The sequence below is a fragment of the Schistocerca serialis genome, chromosome 5 (genome assembly GCF_023864345.2).
Source record: "Schistocerca serialis cubense isolate TAMUIC-IGC-003099 chromosome 5, iqSchSeri2.2, whole genome shotgun sequence".
NCBI classification, from domain to species: domain Eukaryota; kingdom Metazoa; phylum Arthropoda; class Insecta; order Orthoptera; family Acrididae; genus Schistocerca; species Schistocerca serialis.
In genome coordinates, this window is record NC_064642.1 from 460,532,548 (window position 1) to 460,551,208 (window position 18,661).

Genomic DNA, 18,661 nt, shown 5'->3' on the forward strand with positions numbered 1-18,661 from the left:
AACACAACTGGCACTGCTAAGAGTATTCTACGGCTTCCACATCGCTGGCAACGGGTTGTACACAATGCTGGTTACTACTTTGAAGGTCAGTAAAACTTTGAAACACGTATTTTGTACGGGGTGTAAATACATAGTTGCCACTATTACAGTTCCAACCGTCGAAAAATTCGTCTTTAAAAATCTTTCATTTGTCACGAGAAAGAAACCAACGCTTTTCAGTGACACTAGTTGTCACACGAAATATCTGATGAACAGTATATGTTTGGATCTGCTCCAATTACGCATTGCATAAGGAAAATTGATAATGTTTGCCCAAACAGTAGAGAGAAAGCACCTGATGACTCTTAGGGGAGAGGCCGGCCGGAGTGGCCGAGCGGTTAAAGACGCTACAGTCTGGAACCGCACGACCGCTACGGTCGCAGGTTCGAATCCTGCCTCGGGCATGGATGTGTGTGATGTCTTTAGGTTAGTTAGGTTTAAGTAGTTCTAAGTTCTAGGGGACTTATGACCACAGCAGTTGAGTCCCATAGTGCTCAGAGCCATTTGAACCATTTTGAACTCTTAGGGGAGACCGTATGCACATTACATACATCATTATTCGAGGTATCTAATATGACTATCACAGTTGTCTTAAGCTACAGATTTAGTCTAATTATTTATGTAACGTCTACGGCTGAATCCTGAATACGCTAAGAAATGCCGAGATTTTAACGGAGACATCAATAATAATATAAACTATTTGGTAGCTCTTACAGAAAAACGTGTACAAAAATCTCAGTTTCGTTCGAAACCTCGAAGGAATACAGTAACTCAAGGTAGAAATGGGAAACATACTGAGAGCTCAGATTAAATGCTGATATATTCGCCATCGATTTCTGTTATGCAATTCAAGTAAAGCCTGAATGCTGTTTATTACCTATCCGTCACTGTACTCCACTCAATCTATGATACTTTCTTATCTAATTAAGCAAAAGTTACAAAGAGCAGGGCACTCGAAACACTAAGAAATAAATTCTCGCAACTTTCCTGGATTTTAAGAGTGTGAGAGCAAAAATAATAATGCCTTTTCGCGCCGAATGACGAAAGAAAGATATAGAAAAATGCGAAGACGTGTTTTATATTATCTGAAAAACTATAGCTCTTCTGACGTGCTCAGCTAAAGTTGGCACTACATTCCAGACACTTTAACATTATTAAACGGTCAAATCACTGTTCTAAAGCGCAATCTCGGAACACGGGTATCTTCTAAACAGCCAAGTCACAGAATGCGTGATGTAAAATCACAAATGAGGTAGCATTACACTTATCATTTCAAAGGAATAGTTGCATAACTACGCAACACACCGTAGGTAGTTTATGCGGTGTAGTTTGTTTAACATCACATTCCTGTTGGAGATTCGCTTATAACAAAAACGAGTATATAAACATTAAGTACATGGAACATTAGTCATCAACTGTGGCACACTATTCAAATCAAATTATTAACACTTCTTAAAGACGCCTTTTTGATGTGTTTCAGGGACCGTCTGAAAGTGCACGTCGGTTTTCCGTCGAGGTAGTTGGAGGCGTGGATCACCAACCATGAAACCTCTCACCAACCACCAGCCAACCACTGACGCCAGAGATCTGTCCACTGTCCAGTACAGACAACAGTGAATCAGCTGACGCTTCAGACACATTATCCAATGAACTGGACTTCATTGCATGTTGTACAACATGTCAGAAAAATATTTAAGTTCCTGAGTTTTCTTCAGAGCCTGAAATACTGGACGAACCATTGATTTCAGGTGTTGCCTCGATGGATTTTGTCACCGATGTTTCACTGTGTGTTAGTAATAGGGCTGCTTTCAGTGTGAAAATTTAGCATTTCATTTCCTGTTAACTAACAGAAAACTCGAAAAGAAGCGCTAAGTTAATGTGACTTACAGTTCCTCAATGGCAAATGGCCAGTAGTGTCAAATAATCATGTGATTAGGTCAAGGTTCACAGTCACAAAAGAAATCTGATCTCATCGCGTATCCTCATCGGTGTCTTGCTCACAGTATAAGTTTACTAAGTGATCAAGTAACTGTGAATATTAATTATCCTGTAGAGAATGGGATGGTACAAGCTGAAGATTACGGATCTATACTTGTCCACTATAATCTCAAATACTGAAAAAATATGACACTATGAATACAAGGATCATGAGATGGAAATGTGAATGGCTGTCAACATAGAGAAAATAACATATTTCATGAATTAATTAATTATCTTAGTGTTTAGCTGTAGAATATTACATTCCTTTACAAAAAGAAGAAAGTACTATTATCTAGAAACCTCCATCGCGGAGTAAAACCTCCTATCTCCAAATACAGAAACAATGATTCCAGTTAGTTAGCGGATGCCTTTTTCCTATCAGTTCCAGCAAGAATAAGAGTTCTTTGGGAATGATACCTACTGTCCATCGCTTCAAGCTTCTCTAGCTGCACCAAGAATATTTACCCGCATGTCGCACCTTATGCTATGGAATGGCAACAATTCCGTTTCCTGATTTCAAGTGTTATTTCTCAGTAATTAACGACAGACATTGGTATTAAAGCTCCGAAATAAGCTTTCAAATAAAACGAGTGGTGCAACAGTGGAAAGAAGATTGGAGGAAATTGTGAGACTGCACGAATATTAAGTGATACTAATGTATCAGAATGACTGTATTTTATGTTCTGCTGTTATATTTCTCCACACACGTTAGCTCTTTCACACTTTTATCATCATTACAAATTTCAGTATGTGTTTTACAAATGAATCAAGTTTTTCAGTTTGAGTGAAGTACTTTACAATTGATAGTAGCGTACGAGTGACTGATAAAAAATAGAACTTTTTTTTAAATCTTTAAATATTTGTAGAATATGCTTTGCATCTACCTGAAAATTACAGGAAATGTATGTCACATCATTATTTATTCAGAATTCTTGAAGCATTTGCAATGTGGTGTGTTTATGTGTTGGTGATAACTTTCGCATATATAAATGCTTATTTTGTACTTTTTTAATAAAAATATTTCATATCAGCCTTTGTTATGTCTCTTTTTTTATCTATTTGATCCCTTCTACAAACATAGCAAAATGAAAATACTGAAAAAGTGGCACAAACTGCTCGTTAAACAGAAATAAATTTTAATTTTCATGAAAAAGAAGACCACAAAAACCATATCTTTTTCACTTCCGCACGTAACTCTAAGAGAACCAATTTGAATTTTGCCATAGTATTTCATTTGCCACTCGAAATGCGATTCAAACTGCGTATTCACGTTTGGTAAACGTCTGCAAATAGAATATCAAATACATCAGAAAGGTAAGTGTTAATATGGTAACTTACTGCCCGTATTCTATTAGTCTAAATGAGTCACACTTGTCTACTTATCCTGGGTGTAGCTACAGCATCGTAAGACTATGATTAACTGTTTAGATTAGATTAGATTAGATTCAGTTTTCGTTCCATAGACCCAAAAAAATGAGATTATTCTCGTGGGTGCGGAACGTGTCAGAAAGTATGACATAAAAACATAAAACATTTGAATATGATACTTACTACCCTGATCATTTGTCAGGAGGTAGTCGAAAATAAGCCAATACAATGCAGTAAACTGAGACAGCTAATATTTACAGAATTAACACACTGTCAGAATGAAACACTGTTATCTACCATTAACAAATTTATCATACGCAAAATACCTAATCTTGTCTGTTGTGACAAAGTGTTGTCAAAACTGAAATCTAACAGATAATTTTACTTAAGTTGACTTAACAGTCTCTGTTAAGATATTCATCTGTGGAGTAGAAGGAGTTGCCTATCAAAAAATCTTTCAAACTCTGTTTAAACCGTGCTTTATCTGAAACCAAGTTTTAAATGGATGCTGGCAATTTATTAAAAATGCGTGTTCCTTAATACTGAACCCCTCTTTGGACCAAGGTAAGTGATTTTAGGCCTTTATGTAGATTCTTCTTATCCCTAGTATTGATACTGTGTACTGAGCTATTGGTTGGAAATACAGATGTATTACTTGCAACAAATTCCATTAAGGAATAAATATACTGAGAAGTAGTGGTTAGAATACAAAGTTCCTTGAATAGGTTTCTGCAAGATCTTCTTCAATTTACGCCACAAATGATTCTTATCACACGCTTTTGCACGCTAAAAACTTTTGCTCGGTTTGATGAGTTGCCCCAGAATATGATCCCATACGACATAATAGAATGAAAGTAAGCAAAGTATGCAAGTTTTTTTATATTTGTATCTCCTACATCAGACATTATTCTCACGGCGCTTAAGCAATTCTGTGGTGTGCCCTTCCCAACAGAATTTATTACCGATTTGTAATCCTGTGTCATATTTATCCAAAATTTATACGTATTAATTATATTTCCACATCCAAAATACGCAACACACACACACACACACACACACACACACACACACACACACACACGCTGGGATGTTTTGGAAACCAGCCTTATGAAAACACAATTAGTTGATTTTTACATTTACCCAGACGTGTTTCGACACTTATGTGTCATGTCCTGTGGGTCAAATCACTGGATTAACAGGTGACCATCGACAATAACACAACACCTCCCACTGAGTAGTATGTTGTCATAAGTGTCTGCTCAGGTCACATTTCGCCACATTTTGCGAAAGTACATGTGAGGTGATGTAGTGTGTAGAAAACACGAACCAGAAACGGGAAACAGAACGAAAAATTTTGAAGATGACATGCTGTCAAAAAACGACGAAAACGAGCACTAAAATCGGTGTATAATAATACAGTTCAGTCAGCGATGTAATTTTAAGAAATAAAAATTTGACCCACAGAATATGACACATAGGTGTCGAAATATGACTAGGTAGATATAAAAATAAACTAATTGTACTTGCATAAGGCTGATTTTCAAAACAACCCAGTTTTTAAATCGCAAACACGGAAGAACCAAAAGAGGAGCGACAGGCCTTCGTAAAATGAGTAAAACACACATACATATATGCACTACGTTTATGAAATTAGCTTACAGATTAAACAGCACTACGAAGTGTTTTTTGTTGCTTGTTAAGTGTTGCAAACTTAATTCAACGACTAAACTGTCTGTAAAAATGTCGGTAGCACAACGCTATTTTCTTATCTTTCCAAATTAAACAAATACGTCAGAGCACATACAAAATTTTCGTTAGGTGCTATAACGGTATCTCGTTATCTAAAACACGTAAAAGGTGTTAACATTTCAACAGCATCTGAGTTTTTACAACTTTTCAGTAATACTTCACCTTTGTTGTTGTTGTGGTCTTCAGTCCAGAGACTGGTTTGATGCAGCTCTCGATGCTACTCTATCCCGTGCAAGCTTCTTCATCTCCCAGCACCTACTGCAACCTACATCCTTCTGAATCTGTTTAGTGTATTCATCTCTTGGTCTCCTTCTACGATTTTTACCCTCCACGCTGCCCTCCAATACTAAATTGGTCATCCCTTGATGCCGCAGAATATGCCCTAACAACCGATCCCTTCTCCTAGTCAAGTTGTGCCACAAATTTCTCTTCTCTCCAATTCCATTCAATACTTCCTCATTAGTTATGTGATCTACCTATCAAATCTTCAGCATTCTTCTGTAGCACCACATTTCGAAAGCTTCTATTCTTTTCTTTTCTAAACTATTTATCGTCCACGTTTCACTTCCATACATGGCTACGCTCCGTACAAATGCTTTCAGAAACCATTTCCTGATTCTCAAATCTAAACTCGATGTTAACAAATATCTCTTCTTCAGAAACGCTTTCCTTGCCATTGCCAGTCTACATTTTATATCCTCTCTACTTCGACCATCATCAGTTATTTTGCTCCCCAAATAGCAAAACTCATTTACTACTTTAAGCCTCTCATTTCCTAATATAATTCCCTCAGCGTCACCCAATTTAATTCGTCTACATTCCATTATCCTCGTTTTGCTTTTGTTGATGTTCATCTTATATCCTCCTTTCAAGGCACGTCGTTAAACCATTCTTCATCTGGAATAACACTTTTTTTCTGTACAGAAAATAGTGAGAAAAGCTCGCATATAGGGAAATATTCATTGACATCCCACAGGCATTAAGGTTCTGTAGCATCAGTCTGGCGGCATTCGGTCAAGGTGTTGATGGTGTAACACTTGCCAGAGTACTAGTCACTTTTGAAATAGAACCAATTTCAGTTACCACAGTCCTGCATTCGTTTCTTCTCTGGACAAAACCTATCTGGAAGTCCTTGTCGGTGAGTCTGCAAAAAACCATCTTTGGTTTCCAGTGCTGGGTAAGAACACGTTTGCTTTCATCTGCTCGTCCATAGCCACATAATTAACGAAACTAGTCACAACGGAAGGACCACAATTCAAGCAAGAAAAACATTCACGCGCTAGTAGGCGCCGGTAAGACGCTCTATAGTAAAACTCGTACATCGAACCAAAGAGCTTGGAGCCAGATACCCCTCTTGTCATTTGCTAATCCCATCTCTACTTCGTAATGGATTGAAGAGTTACGTTACTGTAGATTTTCTATATTCGGAGCGATGTAATTGGAGAAATGGTGATATCTGCTTCATACTACAGCTCATGCACAACCCCCAACCAGCTGAACTGTGCAGCTTTAAGTCGCAGGGTATTAGAATGGAAGCGTGTAATGTTAACAATAGCGAAAACCAGACTGAAGTGTTGTGATGATTCTGCCTTTAGGACGCTCAACAGCAAGGCCTTCAATGATCTTTCTGGACGATCTCCGACCTAAGAGTACGGATTAGCAGATTTCTTCATAATGTTTGGCTATGTCGACACAAATATGTGGTTCGTATCTATTATAATCCTTCTTTCGTTTGGGAAAACGTATTTATGACACACTGCCTGTTATGTGGCTGGGTGGATACCTAAATAAAACGGAGGGGCCGAGTCATCCACTCGAGGTCACTGAATTACTTTCCCCAACACTTTAGGCAGGAGGCATAATACTCCACAAAATTTTAAAGTGCTTGTTGTACTGCTGTCGTTGTCAGACAGAATGGGAGCAGTGGTTCAGATCGTTAAAATTCTATGTCTTCTGGTCCTGCAAAACACTCGGATACTTTATTCTTCAAATTGTACATATGTCACTCATCCTAACTCCAATGTGTATTCAAGGACATGAGTGGATGAAACTGATTTGTTGACACATTTAGATACACAGATTTCTTAAAGGATCTCAAGCGACTAATTTTCCCTTCTATCCCAATCACAGTCATCTTTTTTGCACAACATTGTTAACATTTTCCCAAAGAATACCTTTGTTTGAAATATTCCGTGGAGCGACGTACGACGTTGGGGTCTCTGCTACACCTTTGTTGACGTCAGAGCATCTGTCGCTGCCTCCACTGCACCTGTCGAAGTCCAACGAATACCTCAAACAGAAATTAAGAAATACAAGCAGAAACTTGGTCTAGTACGTGTGACGTAAATAAATCAGTGATTACCACAATCGAAAACTTACTTAATGGTTAGACATGTTACTTCAAAATTTCTATACAGAACGTATAATCCTTCATATTTAATGGCGAGAGTACAGAAATTTTAAATCAAAGAAGATATTCATGGTAATCTTCAGAATCGAAAAATCCGAAATTTCTGTTTCCTCACATGTTGCACATGACTCCAGCCATACAGACATTTACCCCCATACCATCATATGAAACACAAGTAGCTGTAATGTTTATTATCGGAAGTAGTATACCACATGCTTCACGTATTGGTGGATCATCCCGACGAAGGAGGGAACACATTTCTGTGGATAGTGTCCTGTTCTTAATCAGAGTATCACTTCCTTACATCGATATGGATGGCACGATGTTCACCACATTTGGGTAGAACATCTAACATATACGTACCCTCATACAAACTGTTTCTTACGTGTGAACACATGACAGATTTATTACAACAGGCGCTAATTATTATCATTGTAAATGTACTGCATCGCACTGTCACGCGTTACCTCACATACTGATGATTGTAACAAGAATTACACCTTCGTAACAGTTTACACGTCCCAGTGCAGGATTTGTGTCCACCAATTACACTAGTCTTTTGTAATTTTTTAATTTTAGGAATGCTGTATTTTATAAGAGAATTGCTTCTTCAGTGCATGCCCACTTTTGTAACTACATAGAGATTTACTTACAAACATATACGTCAGGTGTAAAATGCTCAGAAGTGATAGGTATAGAATGTCCAACGCATTGTCAAAAATATTAAGAAAAACAGGTCACTGGGATGAGCAGTACCGATTTTTAGTCCGATGGTACTGCGAATAATCGTCAATAACAAATACTGTAAGAGTCCGAAGCCCACAAGACATCAGTGGAAGGAAATAAGCAAATTACGTCAACTTATTTACTTCTGTATCTCCTAAGTTGGCAATTATTCTCAGTGTAAAAGCAGCCGAAGATGTCTTATACGTTTCTTTCCAGTTTACGTTTTCGTCAATGCACACACCTAAGAAACTATAATTTTCTATCCTGTTTAATTATTCTTGTTAGTATACTATCTTAATAGGAGGAGGGAAGGTTCTGACAGTACAAAACAGGATGCACTGCGTTTTTTCAGAGTTTGAAAATAGCCTATTTGTGCAAAACTATTCAGCAACTTTCACAAAAACATCATTTATTATTTTCTCTGCTGATGCTTTTTGAGCAGCTTCACAAGAATGCTTGCGTCATCTGCGAACAAGACTAATTCTACGAACTTCCAGCATGCTGCAGCTGAAAAATAGGTCCGGAAATAGTCTTGTAATTGAAATAAATGGTTGCAGCTTCGTCACATGTTGCATTGAATGGTATCTAGTTTTTTTTTTAATTTCTTGATGGTGACTAGTTTCTGACAACTGTGTCCATTTTCTAACTATCCGTTCTGTAAGTGCGACAAATACAGGCGATATCCCATGTACAGAAACTGCCCCTTCAGTAATCAAAGCGGTATATGGCCGGCTTAACAGCAGCACGTTACACCCCATAGGACTGACATTACAGTTCTCGGCACTTATTTGATTATCCGATCTGTCAATTTTAGACATGTTGTCCATACTCCTCGAACTTTTTACAGTTTTTCTTATTATTTATAGCACTGTTTATAATAATAAAGTATTTCTGGGTCATTGCGTTTGCTGGCTATTTTGTAGATGTCCTCTTTTCGTTGTAAAAGGACTCTGATAACTGTAATAATCCAAGGTTTTTATAATGAATTTTCTTAGGCTGTTTCCGAAGTGTACATGGTGGAAAGTTATGTAATGTCACAACTCTACGTCATGATTTGACAATCCGTTTAACACAGGATAGACAGGAGTCTCTTTAACTACTGATGGTTGAATGGTACCTAGAGTAATTCGCATCACCCGTAGGGAAGTTTATGACTGACGCCAAATTGTAAGTCGCTAAAAGTACTTCTAAATTACTTTTCATGACAGATTCCTTCAAGAAATTTACTATAAATTGCCAAAAATTAATAATCCCTTCCTGAAAGAGAACACTATAATTCATCAGTATTTTTCATGAAAATTTTACTTTTGCACAGTAGAGACCTGTAACAATGACAGATACCACATTTCTCAATAGTAAGTTACAAACACATGCTTCTATATCTTGCTGCACCCTAGAATGATATTCGGAGCGGATGTGATATGATCTTAAACTTTTTCCCGGTCGGCGGCAGCTTTAGAGTTGAAGCCAAGGCAAGCTAACACGCAATATCTAGATTGGAGTGGAAACAGGGAACATCAGCCGATATCGCATATTGCATGGGCACACAAACGAGTTTGCCGCCACACCACCGGAGCTAGAGTACCAAAGTGCCGATGGAGCAGGACGTCAAAGAGTGACCTGATATCATGAAGCCAGTGCATATAGGCCACATCCGGTCAATTTTGCCGCAAGATAAGGTTATTGGCATGGACTGTCTGATATAAATAGTCTGACTTCCGAAGCCCGGTTTTCGGTTTCCAGCTAAGCAGCCCCGAAGTGGGACCTGTGACGCTCCATCAGCCGTCCACCTAGATGTCTTCATCTACATCTACATCTACGTGATTAATCTGTTATTCACAATAAAGTGCCTGGCACACGGTTCAATGAACCACCTTCAGGCTGTCTCTCTACCGTTCCCCTCTCGAACGGTGCGCGGGAAAATCGAGCACTTAAATTTTTCTGTGCGAGCCCTGATTTCTCTGATTTTATCGTGATGATCAGTGCTCCGTATGTAGGAGGGTGCCAACAGAATGTTTTCACAATCGAAGGAGACAACTGGTGATTGAAATTTCATGAGAAGATCCCGTCGCAACGAAAAACGCCTTTGTTTCAATGATTGCCACTTCAATTCACTATGTCTGTGGCACTATCTCCCATATTTCGTGATAATACAAAACTAGCTGCCCTTCATTGAACTTTCTCTATGTAATCCGTCAGTCCCACCTGATGAGGATCCCACACCGCACAGCAATACGCCAAGTTAGGTGTAAGCAATCTCTTTAGTAGACCTGTTGCATCTTCTAATGTTCTGCCGATGGCCTTTGGTTTTCTCTACCAACAACATTAAATTAATAGTTTATTCCGATTGTCAAGTTAACCTCTACCCATACTGTTGTGGACTGGCAAGACAGCCAATCCACTATGACAGGAAGCCGAAAGGCACACGTTTGAGCTCACGCAGGCTGGCGTGAGGTATGTTTTACAGCATCAATAGTAACTGGTAATGGCGCTTTGCTAGGTCGTAGCAAATGACGTAGCTGAAGGCTAAGCTAACTATCGTCTCGGCAAATGAGAGCGTAATTTGTCAGTGAACCATCGCTAGCAAAGTCGGCTGTCTAACTGGTGCAAGTGCTAGGAAGTCTCTCTAGACCTGCCGTGTGGCGGCGCTCGGTCTGCAATCACTGATAGTGGCGACACGCGGGTCCGACGTATACTAACAGACCGCGGCCGATTTAAAGGCTACCACCTAGCAAGTGTGGTGTCTGGCGGTGACACCACACATACTATTTCGCAGGAAGTATCTACTTCAATTTCACTACAAGGTAAACTCCACCACCCACTGAATTAAATCTATCCTTTCTGAACATTGTTAGGTCGTTTGAAAAAAATTCTGCTGAACTTATTTCCGGCTTTAGCCAGCTTTCTGCACCTATAACTATTTGGGTTTCAGTGATTTCTATTAGGGCTTGGAGATCTTGTTCTTTCCGAACACAGCTACGACAATTTACAGCTACAATACCGATTGTTGCTAAAACTTCCTTGTTATGTTTTACCTGGCCACTTTTAAAGGGACACCCTATCTGTGGCTTCCTTAGACCCTCTAACCTGCAAAACCACCCAGTCCCTTCCACACAATCCCTGCTACCTGTGAAGCCCGCTTCCTGTGTGTAGTGGACTACTGACGTATTAAGCGGAACCCAGAAACCCGATGGTGCAAGTCAAGGAATCTGCAGCCTGCAGGCTCACAGATCTCCCTGAGCCTCTGATTCAAACCCTCCACTCGGCTCTCCACGACCACAGTCGGTTCTATCGATGATGCTGCAGATGGTGAGCTCCATCTTAACCCCGCAAGCAAGATGGGCAGGCTTTACCATTTCTGCTAGCTGCCCGAAACCAGAGAGTATCTCCTCCGATCCAAAGTGACACAGGTCATTAGTACCGACATGAGGCACCACCTCAGTTGGCTGCACTCTGTACTCTTCATGGCATCTGGAAGTATCATCCCAGTATGCACACAGAGTGAACACTGGCTTCCTTCCCTCCTTGGCAGCCGTGTTTCTAAGGGGCCTCATTACACCTTGGAGTCCCCAACTACCAGCAAACCTACCTTCTGTGAATGCCCAGACCTTGTGGCTGAGGAGCGTCCCCTGGAACAGGATGGACGACTGCATCTGGCTTTGAGACTTCCTCAGCCACAGATAACGCCCGATACCTGTTAGTCAAATGAACTGGAGAGGCACTATGATCAGCCCCTTGGAAAGTCTTTCGCTGCCTGCCTGACTTTGCAATGATCTTCCTCGACCATTGGTGAAGGGTCAAAACCAGTGCAGGCAGTACCCGGGGCAGCCACAGCAGTGTACCGATCGGGGGGGGGGGGGGGGGGGGGGGGACTTTTGGGATATGCTCGATGTCCTTTGTATCTCTGCGTCTGGCGCCACACAGTGATGCCCCTTGGCAGCAGCCTCAAGCTGTGTGACAGAAGACAACACCGCCTGGAGCTGCGAGGGAAGGTCACCTACTCAGCTCACATCTGCACTCAACTATCACAGTTTCTATCCGTTACTGAAGTCGCTCCTGTTTGCAGTTCGTAAAAATATGTAAGAAACGAATGGTGAACTCTGCTTTTTAGCAGCAGGAACTGGAGGTGCTCTCTCACTGATGGTCTAACCGACACGTCAATCTATGATGCAACAGCCAGCCAAATCTGAAGAAATTGGCCATCTTTGCCTTCGCTGATGAGAAGACTTCAGGCCCCTTGGAGGCCTATCAGATTGTACCTGGTGAGCTGTTGAACTGCCATAATCCCAGAATAGCCCAGTAGCTGCCACCCCTCACTAAGCATCTGCGAACACTTAAGCCGCTGGCTATTCTCTCATTGAGACATGACGATCTCAACGAGAGCGTCATGGTAACATGCTAGCTGTGCTGCTGGCCAACAGGACACGTGAGGCAGTGCATCCGGGCAATAACCGTCTGTAATGTAGCTGTCCGCTGTGTATGCAGTGCTGTCACCGTAGCAGCCGAAACTGCTGGTCGTGCAGGCGTCGTTTCATGCCGGTGTGGCTACCACTTTTGAACTCACCCGGCTACTGGCAGCAGCGAAAGGAGACAACTTTGTACCAGTTAGTAATAATCATGTATTATCAATATCTTACTAGCGGCTTCTGGCGTTCAACAGATCCTCACCACTGCACCCCAGTCCATGCCACTGTGGCAGTCACAGAAGCCACAGCTCTCGCCCTCTATAATCCTGATCTATACAGAACCGGCCTAAATTAAAATAGTAGTGAAATATTTATCACACGTATACAAATGATCATTCAGATCTACATGAGCACAGTTCTCATGACTTCAACCATAGCAAATTTGGCTTTGAAAAATCTACTTTGAAGACTTCATTGGTCATACAATATCGTTTGCATAAGGGCCAGAGGTGGACCAACGCATTACTGACTGGCTCAATTTGTGAAGCCTGATCCTTTCAATAAATGAACCAATTTTTCTGAAACTTTAATTGTAATCACATTTACTAATTTCCATCCCACTCATATCATTCATTCATAATGTGTATTTTTCTTTTTGTCGTAGAATGCATGATTTTACAGCATCCACATAGCAGTACACTTATTGTTGTCTTGGGACATGTGCTCCACTAGCATAGAACACCACTGTAGTTGGTGCCCGAAGCATGGATTTGTAAGTGCCTCGGCATTGTGAACCAGGCACAAACAACATGGGCAAATCCGGCTGCCGTTGCTCCAAGCAGAGGCGCCCACTTCACCAGCAGGTCGTGTCCACTTCGCTAATACGAGGTGCGGCCATTGTGACACTACTTCTATTTGTAATGTCACATGGCCACAAGCACATCGTGCTGTATCCATTTGCCGACATTGTATTTAGGGTGTCACACTTCCACAACACGGACAGTGGCAAGCCAATCCTCCATCCTGGACACCATCGCCTTCAGAGTTTTTCTATGAGCTACCAGCAGTTTCTATTGGTTATGAACTGTAGATTAAAATTGAAGAAACTGCAAAAAGGTGGGAATTTAAGGAGATGGGACCTGGATAAACTGAAAGAACCAGAGGTGGTACTGAGTTTCAGGGAGAGCATAAGGGAACAATTGACAGGAATGGGGGAAAGAAATACAGTAGAAGAAGAATGGGTAGCTCTGAGGAATGAAATAGTGAAGGCAGCAGAGGATCAAGTAGGTAAAAAGACGAGCGCTAGTAGAAATCCTTGGGTAACAGAAGAGATACTGAATTTAATTGATGAAAGGAGAAAATACAAAAATGCAGTAAGTGAAGCAGGCAAAGAGGAATACAAAAATATCAAAAATGAGATCGACAGGAAGTGCAAAATGGCTAAGCAGGGATGGCTAGAGGACAAATGTAAGGATGTAGAGGCTAATCTTACGAGGGGTAAGATAGATACTGCCTACAGGAAAATTAAAGAGACCTTTGAGAAAAGAGAACCACTTGCATGAATATCAAGAGCTCAGATGGAAACCCAGTTCTAAGCAAAGAAGGGAAAGCAGAAAGGTGGAAGGAGTATATAGAAGGTCTATACAGGGGCGATGTTCTTGAGGAAAATATTAGGGAAATGGAAGAGGTTGTAGATGAAGATGAAATGGGAGATATGATACTGCGTGAAGAGTTTGACAGAGCACTGAAAGACCTAAGTCGAAACAACGCCCCGGGAATAGACAACATCAAAATTTACCCATTATAAGAACGAAATGTGCAATCACCATTACATATTCTTCACTGGGCACTACGACTGTAAAGACAGATCTGTACACTTCAAGCGTATGCGTGACTTTAAACTTTCACAAAGTCATTTTTTGTTGTTGTTATTTCTTCTTCTTAATGGAGAGTCTCTTCCTATCCCTCTCCCTTATTCAACTTTCTGTGGTTTGATGCTCCTGTCTGTGAATCCACAAGCCGTGTCGTATTTCTTGTCGGTGAGAGGTGCGGTTAGCCTGTCAGTGGTTGCCTAGAATGGTCTGCGCACGCAAACCTATCCATGTGGGCTAGAAGCTGAGAAGTATCCTGTGTTTAAACATAGTTTGCAATTTTCTGGAATTATTTTCCAATACTCACATTACTGGATTCCATGCGACTTTATTCCCCATAAGTTATCTGAGAAATTCGGAAATTCTTCTTCCTGCTTAAGTGCCTCGTCCTCCAAAACTCTGGCCACAGCTAACATGAGATGGTGTTTCGTCATTCTTTTCTGACCGACGGTTCTGTGCTCAGTCCAGATCACTGACTTAGTTCTTCAGCCAGGGCAACCCTGTACCTCCTGGGCTACGTCTGCCTTCAGTCTTTCCTTGAAGCTTTAGTTGCAAAGTGTTGTATTTCACGCATTACATGGCCAAATTGTTAGACTTTTCTTCTCAACACGCCATTGAGAGTCTGTAGATGTTTGCTCATATGTCGTCTTATTGCCACATTTGTGAGTCTATCTGTCCACGGCATCCGTAATATCCTTCGATACGCCCAGATTTGAAATGCGTCCAGTTTGTTACCTACTACTGCGGTAAATGTCCATGATTCAACTTCATAGAGTAGGGTACTGAACACGTAGTATCGAAGCAATCGAGCAGGAAGCTTTATCATCACGGTGACTCAGTGCTCCCATTTTCTGGAAAGAACTTATGGTATTTTCAATTTATTTAGAGAAGTCCGAGTTATCATTGGTCTGACAGTCAAAATATTTACATGATGAAACTCTTTAGATATTATCATTACTGGACGCGAGGGTGCCCTGTTTGCTGCAGAAGCCTTGAACTTATTCTTAGTTCGAATATAATAAATTTTCTTGAGATTGAGAAGCTTATGTCCACGAATCAGCATGATTTTAGAAGGTATCGCTCGTGTGAAACTGAGCTTGCCCTTTTTCTCACATGATATACTGAGAACTATGGATGAAGTGAAACAAGCTGATGCCATATTTCTAGATTTCCGGAAAGCATATGACATGGTGCCTCATTGCAGACTATTAACGAAAATAGGAGCATATAGAATAAGTTCACAGATATGTAAGTGGCTCGAAGACTTCTTAAATAATAGAACTCGATGGCGAGTGTTCACCAGAGACAAGGATATCGTCAGGAGTCCCCCAGGAAAGTGTGACAGCACCACTGTTGTTCTCGATTTGGCGGACAGGGTGGGCAGCAGGCTGAGGTTGTTTGTTGATGATGCCGTGGTGAAGTTGAGTGACTGTAGGAAAACGCAAGACGACTTAGACAAAATTTCCGGTTGGTGAGATGGATGGCAGCTAGCCGTAAATGTGAAGAACGCAAGTTAATGCGCATGAGTACGAAGATCAACCCTGTAACTTTCGGATATAGTATTACTAGTGGCCTGCTTGACAGAGTCAAGTGTTTTAAATACCTGGGCGTAGCGTTGCAGAGCGATATGAGACGGAACGAGCACGTGAGAACTGTGGCAGGGAAGGCGAGTGGTCGATTTCTGCTTATTTGCAGAATTTTAGGAAAGAGTGGTTCACTTGTAAAGGACACCGCATGTAGGACGCTGGTGCGACCTGCTCTTGAGTGCTGCTCGTGTGTTTGGAATCCGTACCATGTCGGATTGAAGGAAGACATCATAGCAATTCAGAGACAGGCTACTACATTCGTTACCGGTAGGTTCGAACAGCACATAAGTGTTACGGAGTTGCTTCAGGAACTCAAATGGGAATCCCTGGAGGGAAGGCAACGTTCTTTTCGAGAAATACTATTGAGAAAACGTAGAGAACCGGCAACTGAAGATGGGGACGTTTGCAAGACAACAACCATCTGCACGAACAGTTCGACGACGTTTGCAGCAGCATGGATTATCAGGTCGGAGACCATGGCTGCGTCTACCCTCGACGATGCTTCACAGACAGGAGCGCCTGTGACGGTGTACTCAACGACGAACCTGGGTGCATGAATGGCAAAACGTCATTTTTTCGGATGAATCCAGGTTATGTTTACAGCATCATGATGGTCACATCCGTGTTTCGCGACATCGCGGTGAACGCACATTGGACGCGTGTATTCGTCATCGCCACACTGCCGTATCACCCGGCGTGATGGTATGGGGTGCCACTGGTTACACGTCTCGGTCACCTCTTGTTCGCATTGACGGCACTTTGAACAGTTGACGCTACATTTCAGATGTGTTACGACCCGTGGCTCTACCCTTCATTCCATCCCTGCAGAACCCTACATTTCAGCAGGATAATGCACGACCGCATGTTGCAGGTCCTGTACAGGTCTTTCTGGATACAGAAAATGTTCGACTGCTGCCCCGGCCAGCACATTCTCAAGATCTCTCACCAACTGAAAACGCCTGGTCAGAGGTGGCTGAGCAACTGGCTCGTCACAATACGCCAGTCTCTACTGTTGATGAACTGTGGTATCGTGTTGAAGCTGCATTGGCAGCTGTACCTGTACACGTCATCGAAGCTCTATTTGACTTAATGCCTAGGCGTATCAATGTCGTTATTACGGCGAGAGGTGGTTGTTCTATGTACTGATTTCTCAGGATCTATGTACCCAAATTGCGTGAAAATGTAATCACATGTCAGTTCAGTACAATATATTTGTCCAATGAATACCCGTTTATCATCTGCATTTCTTCTTGGTGAAGCAGTTTCAATGGCCAGTAGTGTACTTACGTGTAGCAGATGGTGCTCCAGTATAATTTTGCTAGCATGTTGAGTAACACACGAAAGTGCTAATCGTCGAGCAGGGGTGTTAGCGCGCAGTCAGCTAAGGCTAAGGCAGCAATCTAGTAGTCTGCCCGCTCCGCGTTAGTCTCTCGCTAATTTTAGGTTTCCGTACCTCACTCGGTAAAAACGGAACCGTCGTAGGAGCACTTTGTTCTTGTTCATCTGTGCCCGTTTGCCCGTCGTTTGTCCGACAGTTAAGACCGATTTTTCTCAAGAACGGGTAAACTTAACAAGCTGATATTTATGTTACATACTGAGGTGTACCCTCCCTTCGTGGTGTAGAAATTGAAGCTTTCAAATCAATGCACTCAAAAGATACGGCTCTTTATGTCACATATTTCGATACTCGCAGGCAAATCCGATGTAATATTGCATCGTACTTCTTCCAATCACAGGCACTGCAATTTCGTATTTGTTGGCTGATACCGGTCCTGCGACCTATAAATAAAATGTCTCCCCTGTACTGGAATGACATTAATGAGATGTACGATTACAGGGATGACGCATGGAAGACGACATATGGAAGTTTGGGTCTGGCCGTTAGTGGAAATCACGTAGCCAAGGCGGTTAAGGCGACGACTCACGTAAAGAGGGTTAGAGTCCCAATCCGGCACAAATTTTCACTGTCGTCAGTTCATCATACAGCCGAAAGTGGTTTATATTCGCATCTGCGAAACAATTCACCCGTTTGAGAGTATCTGTGTGATAGCTGTCGAGCTGCAGTTCGTCTCCCCAGTGCATCCTAAATATCCTCTGCAGCATTCAGGTATCGCTGGCACAGGCCACATACAGTTCTCAAAACCCATAAGCTTGTGGTCGTGTACTTTGGTATTGATTCAAATTTTAATTGATACTCGTGGCTTAAGACAAAGTAGACGTCCTGCGAACACTCGACGGGAGTTATTAGAACAGGTTCTGCTGCTGCCAACATAAACTGCGTGTAAGGACCACGAAGATAAGCTACGAGAAAATAGGGCTCATACACAGGCATATAGACAGTCGTTTTTCCCTCGATCTACTTACGAATGGAACGTGAAAGAAAATTACCAATAGTGATACAGGATACCCTCCGCCACGCACCGTACGGCGGCTTGCGGAGTACCTGTGTAGGTGTAGATGTAGATATACTCGTAGATCTCTGATTATGCTGACAATCATCCATCTTGTCTTCTTGACGTTTAAATG

General features: G+C 41.6%; 1 long non-coding RNA gene across 1 annotated transcript in view; it reads left to right on the top strand.

Moving 5' to 3' along the window:
* The window catches only part of LOC126481248 (uncharacterized), a 31,252-nt gene extending 28,203 nt beyond the window's left edge, over positions 1-3,049 (top strand). The window contains exon 3 of the long non-coding RNA XR_007587539.1: positions 1,520-3,049. This is a non-coding gene — a long non-coding RNA (uncharacterized LOC126481248). The remainder of the gene's footprint in view (positions 1-1,519) is intronic.
* The last annotated feature ends 15,612 nt before the right edge of the window (positions 3,050-18,661 follow it).